Source organism: Triticum aestivum, chromosome 1B (genome assembly GCF_018294505.1).
Source record: "Triticum aestivum cultivar Chinese Spring chromosome 1B, IWGSC CS RefSeq v2.1, whole genome shotgun sequence".
Lineage (NCBI taxonomy): Eukaryota > Viridiplantae > Streptophyta > Magnoliopsida > Poales > Poaceae > Triticum > Triticum aestivum.
Genome location: NC_057795.1, coordinates 581818767 through 581828025, shown reverse-complemented (window position 1 = coordinate 581828025; position 9259 = coordinate 581818767).

The following is a 9259-nucleotide window of genomic DNA, read 5'->3' as shown; positions in this document are numbered from 1 at the left end:
TCGCCTGCTACGGCTCATTCCTGGCTCGGCCTCGTCGGGATGGGGGAGGGGGGGTGCCGACCCCCCCGGCTCGGCCTCGCGCTAACGCGGCAGTGCGCTCATTTGACAGGCGCAGTGCGGTTATTCTGTTCCCCCCCACCCCACGCACCCACACCCCTAAGATAGATAATGGGGCAAAGTCCATACAAGGAAGATGTGTCAGTACAACTATGCCCCTCGGTACGGTTTGGTGCGGGGCAAGTCATGCCCCTCAGTACTATATTCAAACAAACAAAAAAAAAGAAAAAAGAAAAAAAATTGGCAACCCAAGGACAAAAAAGTACCAGCCCAAGTTACTGGTGTAGGCAAGTACTAGATCCAAAACAACAGAAAAATAATAAAAAAAATTGACCGCCCAAGGACAGGCGCAGGCCTTGGCAATGCTAGATACTTGAACTCGAGCCCGTGGGTGAATCCCTAGTAATCCGCACACCCGCAGGACCTGACGTCCAGGGCCCACAGGTCAAGAGAGAGAGAGCGAGCGCCGTGTATCAGCGCTCTGGTAAGTGTTTAGAGGAGTTCTACTGATCATCGTCTGCTGCACTTATAAACAAGTCTAGAGCCCCCTCGACTAGCGAGGTGGGACTAAACACATAGCTCAGGCGCACGCCGTGCTACACAGCTGCGTGAGAGAAGGTATCTGGGCCGAATACAACGACCCAGGACGATGGCCCAACAAAGTACTTCACCCCATTACAAAAATCTAGTAGATCACGCACGACAAAAAATAAAAAATGAAAATAATTTAGGAAAAAAACTCACAAGAAAAATCAGTTAATAAACAAAAATATTGTAAAAAGTTCAAACACATCTTAATGGTAAGAAGTAAAAAAAATAAGACTGTAAATAAAAATTTCAGAAACGAATTTACAAAAAAGTTCAACTACTACAATTCATAAGGTTCAAGTACAAATAAAAAATGTACTGTGCAGCGAAGATTTTTTTTTAAATACCAAAACTATCATTATTCATCTATAAAAAAGAAAAAAACGTGCTCCAAAATTAATGTAAAAAAGTAAGAAAAAATATTATACAACAAACAAATTTGATTGGTAATTGACAGCATAAAATAGATCAGTACTATCATTAACAGAATGTAAGTTCACCAAACTCAATAACAAAAAGGGATTCTAAAAAAATCATCAGCGTATAGCATCATCTGCGAGTTATGAACATGAAAAATATACTAGTCAAAACAAAGGATGCCCATCAGTTATACTATAGAAATTGTTCCAGTACTTATATAAAGAATGTATAAATAAAATAGTTATAATTGAGCAGAACAATAGGAAACACATTACATAACTAGTTCCATACCATTCTGATAATACCAATCAATTCAACCATCTCACATGCAAATGTTTTAAAAGAAAAAATACTGCAACATAATCAACCACACACAAATCTCACAGCCGGCGTCATTTTGCACATTTAAACCTACAACACATAAATTCTGAACGTCACAAAGTCGTCTTCTCTCGAGAACATAACCATAACCACATCACCATCCTCAAATCCAGACTCAGCCGCAAACTCCTTCCACCCAGTAGTTAGGTTGATGCAACCATCAAAGTCGATGTGGTAGGCAACATCCATCAACTGACACCCATTCTTGTCTGAAGTCTCCATCTTCAGAACACCGGAACTAGGAGCAACACTCATGATCCTGGGTGACATTTTCTGCAAAGGGCATGGGAGTACAAAACAAAATGAACACCTGACATAACTGAATTTTTACACACATATAGTAACGATTTGCATAACAAACTAAAATGGAAAAAATCTGAACCAAAACAATAACACAAAACTAACTAGACATGTGAACTGACTAAACTAAAAAATATACATATCAATGCACCTACTGTAAAAACATCTATTCATAAACAGATCAGGGATTATACAAAAAATGGTTAAAATACTATTAAGTAATGAACAAATACACACAGAAATCCATACTGTTAAAATCTGACAAAACCAAATTAAAAAAATATAGACAAGCTATTCATAAGACAAAACTGCAGATCCAGTCCATGGGTTTCAAACAGAAACCAACAAGAAAGTAGAAAACAGAACGAATAGAAACACATACCCATGATTCCTTCAAGTCACCATCCGTCAGGCGACAAACATAGGGTGTACGAAACCCATGGTTGTCGTACAGCAAACAAGAAAGTTGCCCACGCCGCTGAGTCTGAGTGAGCTCCAAACCAGACTCGTACACACAGCCGTCAGCTATGCGCGCCATCTTTACCAGGCATCCACATGAACAATCCTCCATCGAACACATAGGAACAGAGAAAAAGGCAACGAAGAGAAGAGAGAGGAACCTAGATCTGATTCTGGAAGAAGGAAGAAAAGGGAGGGGGAAGACTTGGCCACACACCACACATAGATGGATAGCGTTTATAGTCAGGGACACTCGCAGATTATAAAAATAATAAATAGGCAGATGGGCAGCCAACTGGTAGGAAATAGTTATTACACAAGCCATGCAACATTTGACCGCAAATCAGTTCAACTTCAGAAAAACAAGCAGTTCAAAGATGCACATGTCGAACATATGCAGACAAAAAAACACATTCAGAGACAAAAACATAGTTGAATTCATTTAGTCATTCGAACATCTGCTCCCTCACAACAAAAATCTTAAAAACATAATATTCACTACTTCAGTCATAACGATCAAAGAAACGACGCCATTTTGCCCTGGTGGATGGATGTGGAGCCGTGGCTGCTCTCGCCCTAGCCCAACTAATGATCTGAATATGGTTCCTTCCCCTGCCCTTTGGGAAAAGAAGCTCCAATTCATTGGAGTTGCAAGTATCCATCACCTCACGCGCAAGCCGTCTGTTGAACTCTGCCTCCAGTTCCTCCTCAGCAGCACGTCGCGCCATCTGCCTGCGCCTGCGCCTCCTCCTCCTCTGCTCCTCTACTACAGCCCTCACATCTATGGCGTCCCCCTCCTCCTTTGTAACCTCTCATTTCAAATAAGTTCAAAAATGGAGTGGCATGGACTAGAGGATGTGGAACCCCTTCAAGAAGCTAAGGACAAAGGATTGGCTCAAGCTCAAAGCACAAGACTCTACTCTTTCTATTTTAGTGATCCAAGATCACATTGAGTCTATAGGAAAAGCCAATACTATCAAGGAGGGATGAGGTGTTGCTTAATGAGGCTCTTGCTCAAACTGCTTAGTGGTATGCTCCAAAGCCCTCAACTACTTTCTCACATCCACATATGACCTAAAACAAAAGTCAAACTTGGCCCCACCGATTCTTTCTATCCGGCGCCACCGAGTTCAGATGTCATAGCCACTGCCACAAACCCTCGTATTTTCGGTCTCACCGATAGGGATCTCGGTCTCACCGAGATGGGATTGTAATATGTCTATATGTACCCATTACCAAAGTCGGTCCCACCGAGTTTTTGTAATCGGTCCTACTGAGATTACAACGCAAACTCTCTATTCCTCTTCGTAACATTTCGGTCTAACCGAGATGAGTGAATTGGTCCCACCGAGTTTGCCTGACCAACTCTCTGGTTAGCTTATTACCAAAATCGGTCCCACCGAGTTTGTGTAATCGGTCTCACCGAGATTACGTTATGCCCTAACCCTAACTACAATGGTCCCACCGAGTTGACATGTCGGTCCCACCAAAAATCCTAACGGTCACATTATTTGCTAAATCGGTTCGACCGAGTTTCAGGATTCGGTCCCATCGAGATTGGTAAGTTGTGTGTAACGGTTAGATTTTGTGTGGAGGCTATATATACCCCTCCACCCACTCTTCATTCATGCAGAGAGCCATCAGAACATGCCTACACTTCCAACTTGCATTTTCTGAGAGAGAACCACCTACACTTGTGTTGAGGTCAAGATATTCCATTCCTACCATATGAATCTTGATCTCTAGACTTCCCCAAGTTGCTTTCCACTCAAATCTTCTTTCCACCAAATCCAAATCCTATGAGGGTGAGTTGAGTGTTGGGGAGAGTATCATTTGAAGCACAAGAGCGAGGAGTTCATCATCAACACACCATTTGTTACTTCTTGGAGAGTGGTGTCTCCTAAATTGGCTAGGTGTCACCTGGGAGCCTCCAACAAGATTGTGGAGTTGAACCAAGGAGTTTGTAAGGGGAAGGAGATCGCCTACTTCGTGAAGATCTACCCCTAGTGAGGAAAGTCCTTCGTGGGCGACGACCATGGTGGGATAGACAAGGTTGCTTCTTCGTGGACCCTTCGTGGGTGGAGCCCTCCGTGGACTTGTGCAACCGTTACCCTTCGTGGGTTGAAGTATCCATCAACGTGGATGTACAATAGCACCACCTATCAGAACCACGGCTCAAAACTCTCCGTGTCTCCAATTACGTTTGCACACTCCAATCCCATACCTTTACATTCTTGCAAGTTGCATGCTTTACTTTCCGCTGCTCATATAATCGTTGCATGCTTGCTTGATATGTATTGTGATTGTTAAACTTGTGCCAAAACTCCACTTCAACTTAAAGAAATTAAAAAACTGCAACTTTTCTTGCTTAGTGTCTAATCACCCCCCTCTAGACACCTCTTCTCGATCTTTCAAGGGTTCCACCCTACAACATTATGGTATCATCAGCAAGGCTGATCATGAAATTGGAGTCTCCCCTCTTTGTTTCCTAGCCTAATTTTGATTGTTCTTGCCTATTTTGAAAATCCCCACAAAAATAGCCCCAAAAATTTTCTTGCAATTTGTTGGTTCTTGTGAGATTTGTTGCGTTTGATCGATGATTTTGTTGTTTGGCAAGTGGATCTTTCTTTCCCCCATCCCCCCACACAATCCCAACATGAAATCCACCCAATTCTTCTTCAATTTTGACCTCAAAATCACAAAATTTCCGCCACCACCATACCCACGGGCCCCCAACCCCGTGCGCATGCCCCTCCCCTCCCCCGCGAAGTTCCAGGTGACCCCGTGTCCTCGATACCTGTACCGTCACATGAGACCCCGTGTGCACGGCCCCAGCCGATAACACATCACCATTTCGGCCATATCTTCCACATCCAGAGTTTGATTTTGACGTTCTTTAGCTCATTGAGTAGCTATCGACATCCCCCATCCATCTAGATAGGTTCCCACATCATTTGAATCAAAATTTTGACATTTTGGCATCTTTTCCTAGGCCCTCCACTATATCATCCAAAAAAAACACCATATCTTTCCGCAACCTAACCCATTTTGCTCCATATAGCATTTGTTGTTGCTTGAGTTGTGACTTGAGTCTCCTAAGGTGTTTAGGCTACTTAGGGATGGTTGCTTCTTTGTCAACCACCACCACCACTTCCACATTTCCATCTCTGACACCACCACCGCATGTCTGCTACCACCATTTGACGTTTGAGATTTTGAGTTCACGGTTTTTCCGTTTCCTAAGGTGTTTCGGCTACGTACGAATGGTTCGACTTTGAAATCACCGCCACTCATCATCGCCCTAGTTTCGACCTAGACAACGAGCACTTCATCATTTTGACACCCCGATCGTACGCAAGGACGGTAACCTCGACGACATCTTTGTACATACTCCTTGCCATTGCATTGATAGCCCCAAGCCTATTGTGTACCTTACCTATCGAGACAAGCAAGTTGAGAATTGTCGGGCCATGCTATTTGTGCACCTTAGTGAAATGCTTACACCGCATAGCTAGTTTTAGCGTGCAATCATCTTGCTATCATCATTGTGCAATAAGTCTCCCTCATGCATATCTTACATACTTATCTCATATCATACTTGGCTCGAGCATCAAGCATATATAAAAAAGAGCAAAAAGATTTTAAGCAAAAGAGGAGATACAAAAGAGCTTGTAAGCAATAGAAATAGCATTGAGCCAATTTGCATATTACATACCCTTGGAGCATACATACATAACATACTTGGGATTGAAGACAACACGTTTACTCTCATATATTGGTGCACAATCGTATCTTTCCCATTTGAGCAATCGAGCTAGTGCCTCTCTAGCATCCGTGTAACAAGAGCTTTTTCCGTGGCAACACATTTTGTGCTCATTCCTTGGTTGCACGGATCCCATCTATCTATCCATGTGTGTGTTTCTTGTGTCACCATAGCTTTGATCTACTTACTTTACATTGCAATTTTGTGAATATTCCTCAACATTTTCAATATCTTGGACTAACATTTTCTTGAATTTTGTGCCACTTGTCCTAACCAAGCCACTCGATAAGCTTTACTTTGTAGGTGTGAGTGAACAAGTCCGGTACCAACTCCACTATTCTCTCATATCACATTGAGTGACATGGGATGCATCCTCAGCTTTGGGAAAAGGTATCTTGGTATTGTTTATCTCATTTCCTACCCACCTCTACTCGGGTCTTGTGATGGATAGGCAAAGCACATCATCTTCAGTCTTTGATCGCATCGAGCGACTCGCCATCGACAAACGACACTCCAAAGCAAGGAAAAGGACTACCTCGACAACAAGTTGGATGCACACATGGATTACATCTGACACGTGTTGGCCAACTACAAGTCTTCTTCCCCCTCGTCATCTTCACGGCGGAGACGCTAAAGTTGCACATCTTTGGAGTGCCCACACGGCGCAAGTACCACGCGACACCGCCATCATCTTCGAAACGACTGCCAAGAAACCCACAAGCCACATGTGCATGAAGACGAGGAGTGCCATCGACTACAAGTTCAAGCACGACAACATCACCACAAAGAGGATGCTATGGCTACCACCACCACTTAGCCATCCTCACCAAGTGTTCTCAAGGCATCTTCGCCTTTGGACGTACGATATCTTCGCCTACTTTCCATGAGTACGCCTACTTTGACATCATCAAGTCCAAGGCGACCACCTACAAGAAAGGGCGATACTTACATCTTCGGAAGCCCCTCAAAGAAGACGGCCAAGCATGGGAAATTTCCTTCGGTCATGGAGATGGGCTACAAGGTGCCACATAAATGGGCCTTGTACAAGACAGCGACAAGACGGTCGATCAAGGGCCATCCCCTTCGACCATGATGACGAACACAAACCTCTTCAACAACATGAAGATGGCACCCCAATGGCATTCTTACTCTGAGTGGAGCTATGACACCGCCCATGAGACATTATCTGTGGTCTTGGAGGAGAGTGATGATTTGCCACATCCTACGGCGTTCATCTTCGGAGGCGTTATGGATGAGGAGGTTGAGTATGGGACTATCCTTTCAACCAAGGAGGCGAAAGGAGTTGATCATGGAGACATTTGCACCTACATCTCTCCGACACCCACATATGATGAGATGCCCCATTTGCCATGTGAGGAGAGCCACCACCCCATGAGTGATATGAGTGACACCACCACATGTGACATTGAGTGCATTTCCTATGAGAGGATGATTGTGATCACCACTAGCCCCACACATGAGAGCATCCCACACACCTATGTGAGGTTGAGAGCCATTTGAGTGACTCCACCAACCATATGAGTGAGAGCATCTTACCGGGAGTGAGTGAGCCACAACACTTAGTGAGTGAGGTAGTTGAGATGGCACGTGAGGACACTATGGTTTATAACGACTTAACCTCTATTCCAAGTGTGCTTTATTCTTTGGTGCTAGGTCTCCTACATGACGACATGCCAATCCTCGACGAGTTCATACCTCCAATGGATATGACGATGGCCATGCTAGAAAATGATGCACACCCACATGGTTCCGTCAAGACACTGATACGTCTCTGTCGTATCTATAATTTTTTATTGTTCTATGCCAATATTCTACAACTTTTACATACTTTTGGTAACTTTTTATACTATTTTTGGGACTAACATATTGATCCAGTGCCCAGTGCGAGTTCCTGTTTGTTGCATGTTTTTTGTTTTGCAGAAAATCCATATCAAATGGAGTCCAAACACAATAAAAACCATATGGAGATTTTTTTGGAATATATGTGATTTTTGGGAAAAAGAATCAACGTGAGACGATGCCCGAGGAGTCCACGAGGCAGGGGCGCGCCCCAGGGGTAGGGCTCGCCCCTGGCCCTTGTGACCACTCCGTAAGGCGGTTGGTGCTCTTCTTTCACCGCAAGAAAGCCAATATCCGGATAAGAATAGTGTCCAAAGTACAACCCAATCGGAGTTATGGATCTCCGGGAATTTAAGAAATGGTGAAAGGGTAGAATCAAGGAGCTCATAAACAGAAGGAAACAGAGAGAGAGAGAGAGAGAGAGAGAGAGAGAGAGAGAGAGAGAGAGAGAGAGAGAGATCAAATCTCGGAGGGGCTCACACCCCTCCGCCGCCAGGGAGACCATTTACTAGAGGGGAAACCCTTCTCCCATCTAGGGGGAAGGTCAAGAAAGAATAACAAGAAGGGGGGCTCTCTCCCCCTCTCTCTCGATGGCGCCGGAACGCCGCCGGGGCCATCATCGTGACGGAGATCTACACCAACAACTTCACCGTCGTCATCACCAACTCTCTCCCCCTCTATGCAGCGGTGTAACACCTCTTCTCCCCGCTGTAATCTCTATTTGAACATGGTGCTCAACGCTATATATTATTTCCCAATGATGTATGGCTATCCTATGATGTTTGAGTAGATCCGTTTTGTCCTATGGGTTGATTGATGATCGTAATTGGTTTGAGTTGCATATTTTATTATTGGTGCTTTCTAATGGTGCTCTCCGTGTCGCGCAAGCTTGAGGGATCCCTGTTGTAGGGTTTGCAATATGCTCATGATTTGCTTATGGTGGGTGGCATGAGTGACAGAAGCACATACCCGAGTAAATAGGTTGTTTTCGTATGGGAATAAAGAGGACTTGATATTTTAATGCTATGGTTGGGTTTTACCTTAACGATCTTTAGTAGTTGCGGATGCTTGCTAGAGTTCCAATCATAAGTGCATATGATCCAAGAAGAGAAAGTATGTTAGCTTATGCCTCTCCCTCATATAAAATTGCAATAATGATTACCGGTCTAGTTATCGATTGCCTAGGGACGAATAACTTTCTCATGACAAAAGGCTCTCTACTAAAACTAATTTAGTTGTGTCTTCATCTAAACAGCCCCTACTTTTTATTTACGCTCTCTTTGTTATCTTGCAAACCAATCCAACAACACCTACAAAGTACTTCTAGTTTCATACTTGTTCTAGGTAAAGCGAACGTTAAGAGGCGTAGAGTTGTATCGATGGTCGATAGAACTTGAGGGAATATTTGTTCTACCTTTAGCTCCTCGTTGG